Genomic DNA, 16964 nt, shown 5'->3' on the forward strand with positions numbered 1-16964 from the left:
CTTCCTGCTCACTCCCAGACACTTCCCACTTGCCCGCTGACCCACGGACATACCTGAGGCCTCCACACGCACCTGCAAGTTGCCTGGCCTCCTCTCTGGACTGCTGAAGATTTAGTGTTGTAAACTACAGAGAGGAGGCCAGGTGGCTTGTCAGAGCACACAGAGGCCTCAGGTAAGTCCCGTGGGTGGGCAGCAGGGGATGAGTGGCTGCTGTAGTTTACAACACTAAATCTATGGCAGTCCAGAGAGGAGGCTGGGCAGCTCGCCGGTGCGCACAGAGGCCTTAGTACGTCCCGTGGACAGGTGAGCATAGCGGCTGGCTATTGGGCCAAATTGGACTGAAGTGGTTTGGCTGCTTTGGGTTGAGGTGGCCCAAACCAGTCCCAATCCAGATTTGGGCTGAGGCAAGCTGAATCAACCTGCTTCAACTCGAATTCAGGCTTTGGGACCAAGGTGAAGCACAACCCTCGTATAAAGTGGCATCATACATTCAACACATTATCAAAAGCAGGCATAGCAGGGCTGGCAGGCTGGCATCAAGTGTGAGCATAACTGACACCTGCCTAGGGCTTACATCCTAGCAGGAGCTTACTGACAAGAGCCTCCTGGAGTTACTCCTCCTCTTCTGCCTTCCAACCAGCTTGCTCACCTGCCTCTTGCTCTGGTCCAAACAACGGTGGTGTTGAGAAGGAGGAGTAACAGATGCTATTGCCTACTTGCTCACTGGATCTCTACCTGTCAAGTAAGCAAGCAGTAGCAATGTTGGGGGGAAAAGCAAGAGGAGGAATAGCAGCTAGTGACAATGGTGGTGAGAAGATTGACTCACTGTGGGAAGTGGTCCATTGAGGGTGTCTTGCCCAAGGGCCTGTAACCTGGGACCAGCACTGGGGTTGAGCATTGGCAACTCTCACTTTAGTCATTAAATTCTGGTAGTATGGCGTGATGGAAAGGCGGACCAGGCTGGAGCATGCCTCATTGATTTTTACTCATGTGGAGAGTGCTGGCCATCACTCCTCTGTGCACTGCAGAACTGAGTTGAGGAGAACATCAGAACCTCACCTTATTTACCACAGAGTAGGGAAATAACTCTGAATAAGCCAGCTGCTCAGTCAGGACTCAGTTCCATTATTCCTTCTTTCCACTTTCCTTTGAAGATGTTTTTAAAGTGTTTTTAGGATTTTTTTAGGATGTTTTTAACAATGTATATTATGTTTTAATTGAGTGTTATGTATTTTGTCATTTGTTGTTGTTCCCCGCCTCGATCAAAGTGGAGAGGCAGGCGAGAAATAAATTGATGATGATGATGATGTACGTAGTATGAACCAAACATGGCTGGGCACCTGGGTGAAATCAATCGAAAGGGCTAGATCCAGTTAATCCCAGAGTTCAAATCATTAAGGTTTATTTAAATTCAATAAAAGTCAGTGGGAGAAAGAAGAGGCAGCAAAGAAAGCAAATAAACTATACTAAACAATCCTACCCTTAGATAAGCTTACATAATGCCAGCAGGGCTGTAACTGCATTCAGCCAAATATGTTGATAGTCTCACTTCAGTGTGTTTGAGATCATGAGAGGTAATGTGAAATGTCTGTGTTGCCTGGTCTGTGATGGCTCATTCACACATGTGAACCTGCCCTTGACATTTGACCCGGCCATCAAGTGTCAAAGACGCATGTGTGAACCAGCCCAACGTGTTGCCAGTTACTGAAGCTCTTCTAGCATTTGAAATTCTCAGAACCATTCATCAACCAGAAAACCGTATGTACTTTTTTCCCCCTGAGAAAACAAAGGACAGATGCAAGGCCAACTACCACCATTTAAAGTGACTATAAAAGTTTGGGTAATTACTTTCTTTCCATGCCCTCCTCACTCCAGTATGAACATAACTAATTTGGCCTTGTCTGACCTTGGAGCAACTCCAGTTTTACTGCATGCTCCAAAATACATTTGAGATGGTTGAAGTCTATGAAATGCAGGGCCACTGAGTCTTAAGAGTAAAAGGAGAGAGAGTAAAAACAACAACCCAACCCTAGCTGGGAATGGCTGGACGTCATATAAACAGCAGTAAAACTGTTAAATCTATTTGCATTTCACACCCAATAATTTCAGAGTCCACCTCAGAGAGCACTGCTTGAAAGTCAGCACTTTTAATTGTCCAGTAAATTTCCTTTCAGACAGCTGCTTCATAAACTGCCATTCCTGCACACTCTGAGAAAAAACAGATATCTGATTTATCTCTGGATGGAGACCGAAATGGCTATTTGTGTGTCATGGCTACCCTGGTCTGTTTCACTTAAATGAAAATGCAAACTCCCTTGGTTACAAATCTGTAACCGGCCCATGGATAAAAACTCTGGTCCATGTGGAAAAGCCAGGCAACAAATGGCAGACATGTCCCCCCTCCCCATTACAGCTCCCAGCGCTCACGGACTCCGTCTTCTTACTAGGGTCAATTATTTGATGCTTTATCATCCAGCCACATAATTTCTAATTTAATTAGAACTTGGGAAAAATAATCTGAGTTAAGTCATGTCTGTTTAGGCTTCCTCTGGTTCCTTGGAGGTCCTAGGATTAGACCAGTGGAAAGGCAGGGGAGGTGTTGGCTACAAAAAATATAGAACTTGCTGTAAAATTTTATGGGATTTGTACAAAAGTCAGGGACTGCTAAATGTCCACATGGAGTTAGACAAAAGCCAGCAGTCTACATAGATTTTTTTCCCAAATGAAAGCCCATTGTACCCTAGCAAGTTTAGTTTCATTTGGCATATTAGAGATATCCTAAATTTCTATTTTCTATAGCTGTTTTGCTCTCTCTCTCTCTCTCTCGCTCTCTCTCTCTCTCTCTCTCTCTCTCTCTCACTCACACACACACACACACACACACACACACACACACAGTATTTTACTATTCTGAAATCCAATAGAACTGTAGGCCTATCCTAAAAACGTGTTTACTCAGAGCAGGGGAATTACATGACAAGGCTGAAAACACTGGTCTTAGTTATATTAATGATTAAATCACAATCAATCAATGCAGTGGTTTTTTGTTTTTTAAAGATCACTTATTGTATGGTAACTTTTTATATCATATATAAACTGAAATAAGGTGTGAGGTTGTGGGGAAATTGAACTGATCAGCTGGTGAAATGTCAGCTGGCGAATCAGTATGTAGATACGATCACCTGTTAATATCTGCAGATCAAGATGTTGTTAAAAGTACAGGAGCAGGTTCGGGCTGTTTCTTTTCTTGTCATTTGGGCAGCACCCCCATATACAACACTGAAAACTGTCATAAACCTCCATGCCAATCAAGGCTTTGGAATGGAACAGACCATAAATTCATTTGCTAAGTTTTTTTTTTAATCATTCAATATGTCACTGTGTGGAGAAACAGGAAGCATAAACATTGCTTTACATTCTTCCAAAACTTATTTAATTTGATTGATAAACTACACCATTCCAATGGCTTTCAACGGGCAACAACACTTGAAAGCCCATTAAGCCATTTCTACTTCATACTATCCATCAACATCCAGCCCAGATAAGAAGGTTCTACACACTTTCAGTAGGTGTTCAAGCAAGGACTTAGGGGTAGGAAACCCAGGGTCCTCCAAGCTGAGCCAACATGGCCAATGGTCAGCGATGATGGGGGTTGTAGTCTCAAGCATCTGATGGCACATTCCAGAAGGTGGTTTCAGGGTCTCTCCTCATGCTACATTGACAGCGTGGGGGCTGCTGCAGTATGATTTCTTCCCACTTACATGTGAGGAAGTCCCAAGTATGTGGGAGAAGCACACACTGCATCTCCTCTTCTTCTTCCTCCTCCTCCTCCTGCTAGCCATCATTGCTCCAGTTGGGGAAGGGCTGAAGCTCAGTGGCAGAGCATATGCTTTATACACAAAAGGTCCTAGCTGACAGCTCTCCCCCAGTCTCTCCAGGTAAGTTTGGAGAGACTTATCTCATGGACCCTGGGGAGCTGTTGCCAGTCAGTATAGACCAAAGGTGAATAGAAAATAGATCTCTGGACGTTCTGGACTTCAAGCTCCATCACACTCACGATTTACCATCCTCCTCCCCCACCAAAGAGCTCCCAAAACTTTCTTCCCCTTTGGTCCCATTTAACTGATCCACTTCTCTTCACTTATACTGTTTAATATGATTTTAGGGGAAAGCATAGTGTGTTGTTTTACCATAATTGCGCAGTTTCAGGTTGCTTTACTATTGCATTTACACAGAATATATATATATATATATATATATATATATATATATATATATATTATAAAAAAAAATAACTGGGAAGGGGAACATAGGGGGCGGGGTGGGAGATTTCCCTGGCACAGTAGTGCTAGAGGTGAAAAGATACATGAGCTGAAATAGCGCAACACGGCACAGATGTGAAAGTGCCCAGTGCTCGACTTGCTAAGGAAACAGAGGGGGAAATCATGGACTCCAAGCCGGGGGGGGGGGGGGAGTAGGTGTGATGGAGCTCTTCAACTCCCAGCATTCCTGAGCATTGGCCATGCTTGCAGGACTTCTGGAATCTGAACTCCAAACAATTTCCCCACCCTTCTTGGTATCAACAACACTGAGCTGGGGTGGGGGGGACACAAGAGCGTGACTTGGCATAAGACAACTTCCTGTGTTTTAAGGAGAGGTGATGCTGGCATGGGGAAGAATTGCAACATGGGCTTCTCACATGTGGCTGGTGGCTCCTCGCTTTAATTGAGTGGCATGTGCCAATGTAACATGAGCACGGAGCACTAGGTGCAGTAGCTCCAAGCAAGCACCTGTGTTCACATCACTAATCATGCACACGTTTCATGGCTGAAGAGGTTTCCAGACAGAGAGCTCCTAGTGCTACTAATCAGATGGCACTGCGAGGCAATTCCATCTATTGTCATGTCCAACCCTACTGACCCTATTTTGGGAGAAGGTGTTTCAGGTAATCAATCAGAATCAGATTTGGAAATAGAGGAGGCGATGCCAGACACCAGCCAGCCTGTACCAGAGGGGGAGGAAGCTCTCACGGGCCATTCCCCAGCTGGGAGTCAGCCCTCTCCAGAGCTTATCTCCTCAAAGCTAAATCCTACACAGTGGGAAGTGAGGTTTCTTCTGGAGGTGAGTGTCCCGACAAGCTAGGTGATGCTAGTGTCTGCTGGAAGCTCAAACGCATGGCATGGAAGGAAGGTGTGAGAAAGTCAGTTCAATTACGCCAGAACCTGCCTCCGCACCAGGGTCTCTGAAGTTAGGGGCGTTTGGGAAGTGGCTTCCTATTCTTCTTGAGCAGACAATTGTCTTGCTTAGTTTGCAAAGTTTTGCCTAGGGGGATGTTTCCAAGAGGTTAGACTCTATTCAGGTAGAAGAGACATTTATTGCTTAGTAAAAGCTTTGTGGATTACTTAGCAGGCCTCGTCATTTACCTCGCATCGAAAGTGCGAGCATTCTGGGAAACATGACATCTATTTCTCCTTAATGGGTTTCCTGCACTGAGAAAAAAAGACTGAGGAAGTGGGAAAACACTTCCATGAGTGGAAGACCATGATGGCTCTCCTCCACCCCTTGTAAAATTCTGTGAATGAGGCAGGGTGAAGACATGATAAAAGACTCATCTGGAAGCACCCAAAAGGAGGCTTCAGATAAATTCAGCGATCAGTTTGCAGCTTCTTTCTGGAATGTAAACATGGGGGGAGGGGTTAAAATTCAAAGCAAGATTGACATGCAAGATTGACATGCATGTGCAATAGCCCTGAGAAGGCATTTAAGATGAGGTACACAACCAGCACCTGCCAGTGACTGTGGAGCAAAATAAAAGTGGCATTTATGAGTGAATGAATGAACTCTGGTTACCACCAGAGCTTCCTTGACCCCTCTGCCCACTCACAAGCACACACACGTGGACTGTGGTCATTGTTGTTATTTCTAAATCTCTCTCTTGCCTTTGGACAAATGCTGTCAGCTCCCACAGTGTAATAAGTTAACTGCCCTCCCAGTTTGCAAGTAGCAGCAAGATTATACAGCATGTGTCAGTTCAGAATATAATATTGCTATAACAGGGAATAATACGTTAAAAGCTAATTTGCTGTAATATATGACAAGCTCTCCCTTTTTCCCTTTTACAAGGTTTTTTTCCCCTCCCTGGATAAGGAATCAAGGCCAGGAGTACTTTTCAGCAATAATGGTCCTGTCGGCAGGGTGATAGATATCACTTTACTGATGGTAAAAAGATATGAATCAAACCCTTCTGGCAATCCGATTGCCTAATTGTGCCAGGAGAGTTCATCAAGGCCACTGTAGTGGCTCTAAGTCCAAGGTTTGAGAGAAATATGTCAATGGTGGCTGTCAAGAATCAAACAGAGGAGGATCTTCGAAGCCAAAATACCTTGGAGGAAGAATGGCATATTAAGAAGGGAGGTGCTTTTATAAAGGAAAAGGAGGCAGGAGGTGAACGAATCCATAAGAGCTCTCATTACAGCTTCGATAATATTGATTTTGTCGTTAATAGCATGAGGAACCTTAAGTGAAATTCAAGTGTCAGTGCCAAGTGGGTTATTCCTGCAATAAATGGCAGATCGGGCAACTTATGAGAGCATTGTTGTTTTGAAAGAAAAGGGACCATTGAAGAGACAGAGAGCAAGCATTTAGGCTGCTCTTACCATGGGGGTCAGTTCCCTCTTTCCCCAATCCTGTTAAGCAGAATGTACCATATGAATCCTTCTCCTTAACTTTCCTACCCGTGCTCCAAATCATTGGCTGCTGCCAGCAGGGATTGAGGAGCTCAGTATCTGATGAGCAGAATCCACGTGGTGAGTAGGTTGTTCTGCATTTTATGAACAAGACAGGAGGCTTTTGCTTGATAACAACACACACTTTATATTAGGTTGTAGACGGAGACTTCATTTTAGAGAACATCCATGATTGTGCTCCTGCTGGTCTTTGCTTACCACTCCCCTTCACTGAGTACCTTCCAGGAAATAACTTGGTTGTTCCTTCCAGTAAATAACTTCTTAAAAGGGCCTTATTCTCACAGTATGCTTTGCCAAGATAAAACAAGGGGTATGGGGATGTTGACTTTACAGGGGGATCCTAATGGGGGAGAGGCTTTCCCCAACCTGATGCTTTCTATTGACTGAGACCTTCTCCCTTAAAGGGACCTAGACTGTTTTAGTGTCATGGCTCAGGTCTTTGAACACAACTCCCAGCATTCCTGACCATTGGTCATGCTGGCTGGAGCTGATGAGAGTTAGGAGGACAGGAAGCTGCCTTATACTGAGTCAGACCATTGGTTCATCTAGCCCAGTATTGTTGTCACTGACTGACAGTATCTCTCCAGGATTTCAAGCAGGTTATTTTTCCGGCTCAGTTCAGAGATGCCAAGGATTGAACCTGGGACCTTCTGCATGCAAAACATGTGCTCTACCACTGAGCTAAATATCTGGGGGGCACCAGCCTGGGGCAGGCTGATATAAATCAGTTAGGAGATGAGAGAGAAACAGACAGAGAGAGACTGAATTGGGTATTGAGTGGTAGTTTGAGTTCATCCCCAAGCAAGGTCCCTAACAAAGAGGAGCTTCCCTAACCACTTAAACTAAAATGGGAGAAACAAATACTGCAATAAAGATCTACCAACGAACAGAAGGGGTTCGGTCAAAAATCACTGCGGTGGACAGTGCCACCCATGATGATCTTGCTAGATTTTGGTTTGCAATTGCACTAGCAGCAATAACAGCAAAGATTACTAGAGTGGCCACTTATACATTGCCCCAAAAGGGGAAAAATATGATCATTTGCATATCCTAATTGATATGCATCGATGCAAATGTAGAAATAATAAGTATAATTTAAATAGAAATACCTCTCACCTTAATGTGACCATGCCTGCTCAGTCTGCTGTCCAGGTGCTGACACTTGATGGGCAACTTTAAGGCCCAGGTCTCCAACTTGAAGCTTGACTTGGACCGGGCAACCCTTCAAATAGAGGAAACCTTCAGACAGGGGACTGTCCTCTGTAAAGTAGGATAGGTGGCCACCCTAACATAGTCTCCCATGTGGTTTGCAAATGTCAGACATGCTGAATCAGCCTCTGTTTGGAAGAGTAACCCAACGTTATAGTGACAAAATGACTCTGCCTCTGTGAGAGGAGCCATAGCTCAGTGGCAGATTCGAGGTTCAACCCCCTGGGCATCTTCAGTTAAAAGTATCTCAGGAAGCAAGCTGGGATAGACCCACTGTCAGCCAGAGTAGACAGTACAGGGCTGGCCAGATCAATGGGACTAATTCAGTATTAGGCACCAAAGGCTTGGATGCATTTAGGAGATTACCGACTTACTCCTAGTGCTGTAACTTTCTTGTGGCTGGAGATAGTTTGTGATCAAGGGTTATCTCTTGGGCAGTACAATCCTGTGTATCTTTACTCAGAAGTCAGTCCAATTGTCTTGATTGGTGCTTACTCCCTACTAAACATACTTAGCATTCAAGAAAGCTATCAAGACTGATCTCTTCCGGCAGGCCTATCCAGCAGAATTTTAGGATATCTTAGTATGCTTTTAGGATGCTTTTAGGATGTTTTTAAAGAGTGTATACCACGTTTTTAATCAGTATTTTATGTATTTTATGCTTGTTGTTGTTCCCCGCCTCGATCCAATCGGAGAGACGGGTAAGAAATAAATTGTTGTTGTTGTTGTTGTTGTTATTATAAAAGCTTCATCCCACTAGCCTTATATTGTGCTGTTGCAGCGAAATCTACACAAAAGACGCAAATGACGCCGACATTATAGTCTGCTTTAACTGCGAAGGACTCAGATGACGTCGACTATGTCCTGCTGTGATTGCAGTTCTCTCCCCCACCCCCACCCCGCTTATAGTGAAATAGTTTGGTACAGGGAAAATCTGGTTCTGCCGGGCATGCGAAAACACATCGCTCAAATTTCAACATGTGTTGTCATCCATCATTTTCAATACGCTGTACTGTGGGTGTGTTTTCAAGGGGCAGTACTGCTGATGAAGGAGTGGGGTGTGCAAATTCAAATCCTTTCCTCCTGCTGCTTCTGAACTCCCCCACTCCATCCTGTCAGGGAAACAGGAGCAGGTAAATCCCCCAGTTGAACAAGCAAAAAGCAGCAGCAGCAACCTTCACCCACATATATACAAATCAAGCAGACAGGACAGCGAGGGAGGAAAGGAAGTGTGTGTGTGGGAGACTCTTTAGATTTGAGTGTGTTTTTAACCATTTTCCACTGCAAAGGAACACAGCTCCCTAAGAGCACTCTTCAAAGCAAAACAAGGCTGGTCAGTTTCACCCAAATGTCTTGTCAGTTTCAAGTGAAGTCATTTGGTTGCTTCTGAATCTGTGTGTGTGTGTGTGTGTGTGTGTCCTTTTCCATCCTACTTTGCCCCATTCCCCTACCCCCTCCTTGCTCTCCATGGGGGTGGGGCTCCTCCCAACATCACAGGTTGATTCGTCTCCCTTATTGATTTGTCTTCCTAAAAACATGGGTTGCTCTTGTTCTTATTTGAATGGGAGTTGGTGGGGGAAGGACACAGATTGTACTTCCATTCCTTTGAGCATGTGAAGCTGAGTGTAAGAAGGCAGGAGATACAAACAGGGGCAAGCAGAGATGGAAATCTTCTCCATGGGGTGGATCCTGCATCTCCCCACCTGTTTCTTTTTCTTTCTTTTTTTTAACAATGGGGGGGTCTAGTTTTTATTGAGAGCCCCCACATGGGAAAGGATGGCTTAATCCTCTCACTAACTGTGATTTCCCTCTCAATTTCTCTGTCATTGGAGGTTCTGGCACTGCGTTTGAAGTCCCCTCCTCCATACACTGGGAGTTGAGATGGCCACTTCCTACCTTGCTTCGCTCCCCCACCCCAGGAACCCACCCCATTCCCCCCCTTTTTAAAGTTGCAAAAATTAAGACTGCAATCTAAGGGGCTCTGATCTGGAAATGCATTCCATTGAACTCAATGGGATTTATTTACTGAGTAAGCATGCAAAAGAGTTGACTGCAGTCTTATATAATGTTCTACTTTGGTGTTCAGTAACAAGAGAAGCAAATCCCAATCCCTGTTGTCAGAGTGGGAGTTGTCCCCACTTCAACCAATAAACAGTAAGAGGAGTTTCAAAGAAGATCTGAGGGGTGGGTGAGTGAACCTCAATGGATCTCCACAACACACTACAGCAGAGGTGTAAGTTTACAAGTTTTCATATGCTATATAAGCACTATATAAGCACTATATAACCGAAATGGGATAATTCGAGGGTAAACCAGAACAAAAGTGTATGTGAGATGAAGTGTGTTTAGGATTGCATCTTTAATAGCGCATTTGCAAGATATACAGCACAATGGATAATTAGGAGCACCAGACGTCCTAATCATCTTCAAAAATGCTGCTACCCAGAGTTTCCTCAGATTTCTAGGAATGGAGTAAAATCACACAAAAAGTCTGAAGGAATATAATTTCTGTGCTCCCAAAGCAACCTCTTTCCCCTCCTGTCTGCTCATGTAACAGAATAACAAAAGCACTTGCACATAGTTTGCATTCTCTTTACATAATCTCAGAAATGCTGCATGAAATCCCTGTGATCTCTCTGTCTCTCTCTTCTGGTAGTCTACCAACAAGCTCAAGCACAGCCTATACTCAATATTAGACAGAGATGCTTTCTATCTGGGGTAGGGAACCTTTTTCAGCCCAAGGCTCGAATTCCAATCTGAGGAAGGTCTTGGGGGCCACATTCCATCTGTGAGTGGGACCAACATATGATTATTCTGAGCCTAATTAGAGGTAAACAGGACAAACCTCTGCATGTTTACTCGGCAGGACTTTCAAATAGCATCCCAAATACCAATTCTTTGCATGTCTATTCTGAAGTAAGCAGAACAAGCCTCAGGCCATGGCTAGACCAGGCCTATATCTTGGGAATGTCCCAGGATCATCCCTGAGCATCCAAATAACACACAGGGGATCCCGGGAGCAGGCAGGGACAACCCCTCCATTTGCCTGGGATAATCCTTAGGTCTAGCTAAGGCCTCAGAAGCAAGCAGGACTGAATCCCTCCATAGTTTGCTCCCCAGGCTGTGCCTCTTCTCCCCTGCAGGGAAAAGCTCTTACCTCCAATCAGCAGCTGATCAGAGAGAAGAGCTTTTTGTTGTTGAGCAAGGGAGGGTTTTTTAATGCTTAGTCAGGAAATGCTCTTGTCTCTGACAAGAGGTTTCTGCTGTTGTGAGCAAGGGCAGAGCCTCAGGGAGATGCTAGCAGTTGGGATGGGGGTTTCCTTGTGGGCTGGAGGCTGATGCCCTCCAAGGCCATCACTGGATTGGGTTCAAAAGGGGTTTTATGTTTCGGAGCTCTGACCCCCACCTCTTCATTGTACCTAAAAGACAAGTCACTTTTCTTTTAGTCTCACAAATTTGCTCTTCTGGGAAATGAATGTTTCTTGACTAGTGATTCCCAATATGGTAACCATTTTATGAATAGGCATGTCTCCTCCCTTCATGGCAGGCATTTTGTAAGAACTCCCATGAGATTCTTTCAAAATTCCACACTGTGCCCACTGATCCAAAAAACATTGAGGACTCCTGTAGAGATTCATGACTTACTCAGTAAGAAAGCTCCCCCACCCACCCCGGCTGCCACTTTTCCTATTTTTACTATTCCACTCTGTTTTTCTACTGTCTTAAAGGGGTCAAGCAGAACCCAGGGGGGTTGTTTTGAATAAGCTGGGGCTCCAGTGAAACTGAGGCTTCCCCGTGGCTGTGTTCCCCATAACAGTCTTTTTCCTGGATGTTTCTAGACAACAATCCATGACTTGTTACCTAAAATCTGGAGTGCCTTAGCCCATTGGTAGCTTGTAAGGAGTAACACATGTGACCCCCAGTTTTCCAGTGGAAAAGACAATCTCCCGGGTCACAGCAGTCCTCCCACCTCCACTTGAGCCTCATTTCCCTTTCTAATTCTTTCCCCACTTGTCGTCTCTCTAACTTTCCAAGCAAGTATCAGACAAGGTTATTTACATTTTGGGTCTCTCTTTCTCTCTAACCCAATGCTGCTCCCCATGTGTCTATCTGGCATCTTTCACCCTCTGATCTCCTTATTTGGTGTCAGTTCCCTCTCCTCCACCATCCCATATGCTTCTCCATCTCATCCAGTCTCTAGCCATCTCCTAACTCCTTTAGAGATTTAACAAAATAATTGCCAATTCCACCCGAATCTTGCTCATTATTTTTGCAATAAACCACATATGCTAGCATGACCATATGAAAAGGAGGACAGGACTCCTGTATCTTTAACAGTTGCAAAGAAAAGGGAATTCAGCAGGTGCCATTTGTATATATGGAGAACCTGGTGAAATTTCCTCTTCATTACACCAGTTAAAGTTGCAGGTGCCCTGCCGTCTTTTAAATCTGGTCACTCTAGTATAGCTCCTGCAGCTTTAACTGGTGTGATGAAGAGGAAATTTCACCAGATTCTCCATATAAGCAAATGATACCTGCTGAACTTCCCTTTTCAATACAACTGTTAAAGATACAGGAGCCCTGTCCTCCTTTTTCATATGGTCACCCTAACATATGCAAGTACCCTGAACTCTGGCTTGTCATCTTGTTTCTGCTTCCTCCACTTGGGTGGCTTCATTCCCACCAAAGCACATGGTGACTTTTGGTTGAAGACTCCAACATGTGTCATTCAGGTGAATGTTTGTATCACTATGCACATGCACTATGCACATGCACTATGCACTATGCACATAGTGCACATGCACTATGCACTATGCACATAGTGCACATGCACTATGCACATGCATAGACGTTAACACATGGTAACACTCATCATACTACTCATAGTTGCCATTTAAGTAGGGTGGAATTCCCTCTTCATCACAACAGTTAAAGCTGCAGGAGCCCTGCCCTCTTTTGTATCTGGTCACTCTAGTATAGCTCCTGCACCTTTTAACTGTTGTGATGAAGAGGGAATTCCACCAGGTACTGAATGCATACAAATGACACCTGCTGAATTTCCCTTTATAACTGTTAAAGATACAGGAGCCCTGTCCTCCTTTCCATATGGTCACCCTACATTTAAGAGAGAATCCTAAGCTGTTTATTGTCTGTATTAAAAAGAAGAAGGAAGATCGTATGCATTGTAAGTTTGTAAATTAGCCATTCTGTATGTATTATTTTGTTGATCACTTGTTACTGATCGCTGGTCATGCACTTTATCATCCACTGCCTTTCAGTCACTGAGTGTATCTTTGTGTTTATGCTGAAATGTTAGCAGCCAGTTTTTCACTTAACATAGTATGTCAGGGAAAAGAAGAGTAACAAAAATTCAAATATTAAGTTACCAAATAAACAGACATGCAATGTGTCTAATTTAGCAAATGTCACAGAGTGCCTGTTTTAATTCTGGCATTCATTGAAGCAAACATGCATACACATTTAGTGTGCAAATTTGAATAGCTCGACTAGAGTTTCAATTTTGTTTAGTTACAAATGGCCACACTCCCTTTCTAATATTTCATTCATTTATAATTCAATCCTGTGCATGTTTATTTGGAAGTGTCACTGTATTCAATAAGGCTTACTCTCTAGTAAATGTGTTTAGAGTTACAGCCTGTCTACACAATCCTATGCACGTTTACTCAAAAGTAGGGGTGGGCAACTCCTGGAGGACCAAGGGCCATTTTCACCCCTCCCAGACCTCCTTCCATGGGCCACATCTCCCTGTCCACTGAATGAATATATATATATATATATATATATATATATATATATATATATATATATATTAGGAATCATAGCAGCTATAGAGTGCCCAAAGGGTCAAAGTTAGTTTGTTTTCAAGCTAATTAAAAGGGTCAAAAAGGCTTCAAAATGGCCATTTCAGGCACCATTTTGTATTGTTTTTAAATTGTTATTATTTTTTACAATGAGGCAGTGGGGGCTGCATGCCCACTCATAGCCCACCTCTGCTCAAAAGTAAATCCCTATGTATTCAGTGGGACTTACTCCCAGGTAATAGGATTGCAGCTTTTGTCTGAGTTCCATGCCATTCTGTTTCCGATTCCTAGTTGTCCAAACCATCCACCTTTCTTCTGGACCATGTCTATATGAATCCACCTTGGCTCCTGAGTCCCCCCAAACCCGTCAGCATCACTGCCGTGAAGCAGAATCGAAAGAGTTACACTGCAGGAGTGAGCGTGGGCGATCCTGCCTGGGGAAAATCGGAGCGCTGTTGTCAGATGGTGGAACGGGGAGCAAATAGCGAGGGACCAGGGGGAAACATGGAAACTTCTTTAGCGGGGGCCAACTCTGTGCAACAAGTTGTAGCAGCTTTACATATCTCCATTGCCCTTACTTTCATTCCCCGACTCTTACATCACCATGGCGGCCATTACAAGGCTTGTTGAGCCTGCTGCCTGCACAGCATTTCCACGCCCGCCCTGTGCCCAGCTCCGTCCCTCGTATGCCCACTTTCTAAATCCAAACTGAAGCCACTACTGACAGATGATGAAACAACTGTGGTGACAAGCCTAGTTCTCCGCTTAACATGGAGCAGTGAATTGTGAAGGCGTGCTGGCCGGTAACGAAGGGAGATAGGCTGGTGGAGAATGATGCAGTAGTACAACTACCGCAGCAGCACAGACCCACAGCAGCATCTCCTTCCCAAGAGGGGGCTGCTGAGCCAATCGGTGCAATGATGGGTGTGGCCAAAGAGGCAGACCCGGCAGAGTTAGATCTCTCCTGTGTTCTGCCTCCAGTTCAATTTCAAGCAGTCCTCCCATATGGCTCCAGGACTGCAGTTGCTGGCTTACCCACCCAGCCACTCCTGGTTATAAGATGTCTTGCAGTGGCAGAAGTAGTCGCCAGTTAATGGGGCTGGGAAGGAATTTTACCTGCACAGCAATTGGCAAAGACTGTGCAAGGTTTTTGCTAGGCATGTGCTCCGCTCCGATTTGAAGTGCAGAAGCAGGAGCGAATTGGCCTGCTCCGCCTTGCCCAGAGGCGGAGTAGAAGCGGACCGCGGACCCCTAGAAGCAAGGCGAAGAGAAGCGGCCATTTTCGGAGCGCTCCGGTTTCTGCGGTCCGATCCGATCGCCATCTTGAAACATTTCGCCCATAGGATTGCATTGCGGAAAAGAAAGGGGGATAACTGTGTTGTTTTTAAAGCTATCTTTCTGAAAATTCTTGTGCTTGGAGAGTCGTGGATGGGGGTCATTTTGAGACTACTCTCAGCTCTCTGCGTGCTGTGGTTCATGTGCTAGATTTTCTTTAAAAACCGGTGGGAAAATACCTTTTCCGAAGGGCTGAGGGGCAGAGTCAACTCCCGGTCATGATCACATGATCCCAAAGTTGGAGGAGGGGATAGGCAAAACGGGTAACTTGGGATTCTGGGAACTTCTCTTTCTTAGTCTGAACGGACTTTTCCCAGTGTTTTTTAAAACAGTAGCCCCACCAAATGCACAAACACAACCTGAAATCATATACTAAGCCAATAATAAGAGAGCACTGCTACCCACCCTAACTTTGGGAAACAACTGAAAAGATGTGGTGCAAGGGGATGAGCTCCCCTAGGGCATCCCATGTGGACGTGCCCCCACTCTCTCCTGTACTTGGAGGGCAATTAGAGCCCTCCAAAGAAAGTAACCCGGTGGAGCAATGCCTATCATGAGTTGAAGTGAGAGCTCTACTCCTCAGCTGTTGTGGTGTAGCAATGGCTTTCATGAGTTGAACTGGCAGCTGCTTCCCCCTCCCCTGGGCACGTCCCCCTATTGCTGGTAAAAGACAGATATAGCCTTTTTTTTAAAGTCCTTCTTGTTGTTTATTCAGCAACACTGCTGCTTTTAATTCCACCCCTCCTTTGTTTATTTATTTATTTATTCCATTTTATATGCATTACTGGCTTATCCTTGGCTCACTTCCTTATGCCCACAGAAATGTCTGCTGCCTGCCTGCCTGCCTGCCTTCCCTCTCTCCTCCCCTGCCCGCCTTGCAGGGATGTTGTGTGTGTCTGGCTATGACTCAGGGGAGAAGTCCTTCCTGCGCTCACTTGGAGTTTTGGAAGTTCCAAATCCATTTTTCAAGTGTGGAAGAAGATTCATATAGGTTTATCTCTACTCCCCAATTCATGGCATGTTGGGATTTCCTTTGAAATGGCCCCATTGAGATGTCTGCAGGTTTAAGCCCCGCCAAAAATCAGGGGATGATGGGACTGCCTTGAGTCTTGGCATGCGTGTGCATCCCTGGATAAGCTATCATGGTGGCGAGTTTGAGGTTTTTAACGTGCAAATTGACGGAGCTATCGAAAGGGGTGTGAATGGGGTGTTGGATTTTCAGAAATTCCCCCCAAATCAGGGGATGATGGGACTGCCTTGAGTCTGGGCGTGCGTGTGTGTCCCTGGATAAGCTATCATGGTGGCGAGTTTGAGGTTTTTAACATGCAAATTGACGGAGCTATCGAAAGGGGTGTGAATGGGGTGTTGGATTTTCATAAATTCCCCAAAATCAGGGGATGATGGGACTGCCTTGAGTCTGGGCGTGTGTGTGTCCCTGGATAAGCTATCATGGTGGCGAGTTTGAGGTTTTTAACATGCAAATTGACGGAGCTATCGAAAGGGGTGTGAATGGGGTGTTGGATTTTCATAAATTCCCCAAAATCAGGGGATGATGGGACTGCCTTGAGTCTGGGCGTGTGTGTGTGTCCCTGGATAAGCTATCATGGTGGCGAGTTTGAGGTTTTTAACGTGCAAATTGACGGAGCTATCGAAAGGGGTGTGAATGAGATGTTGGATTTTCATAAATTCCCCAAAAATCAGGGGATGATGGGACTGCCTTGAGTCTGGGTGTGCGTGTGTGTCCCTGGATTAGCTATCATGGTGGCGAGTTTGAGATTTTTAAAGTGCCAATTGATGGAGCTATTGAAAGGGGTGTGAATGGGGTGCCCGATTTTCATAAATTCCCCAAAAT

Source organism: Elgaria multicarinata, chromosome 3, assembly GCF_023053635.1.
Source record: "Elgaria multicarinata webbii isolate HBS135686 ecotype San Diego chromosome 3, rElgMul1.1.pri, whole genome shotgun sequence".
NCBI lineage: Eukaryota > Metazoa > Chordata > Lepidosauria > Squamata > Anguidae > Elgaria > Elgaria multicarinata.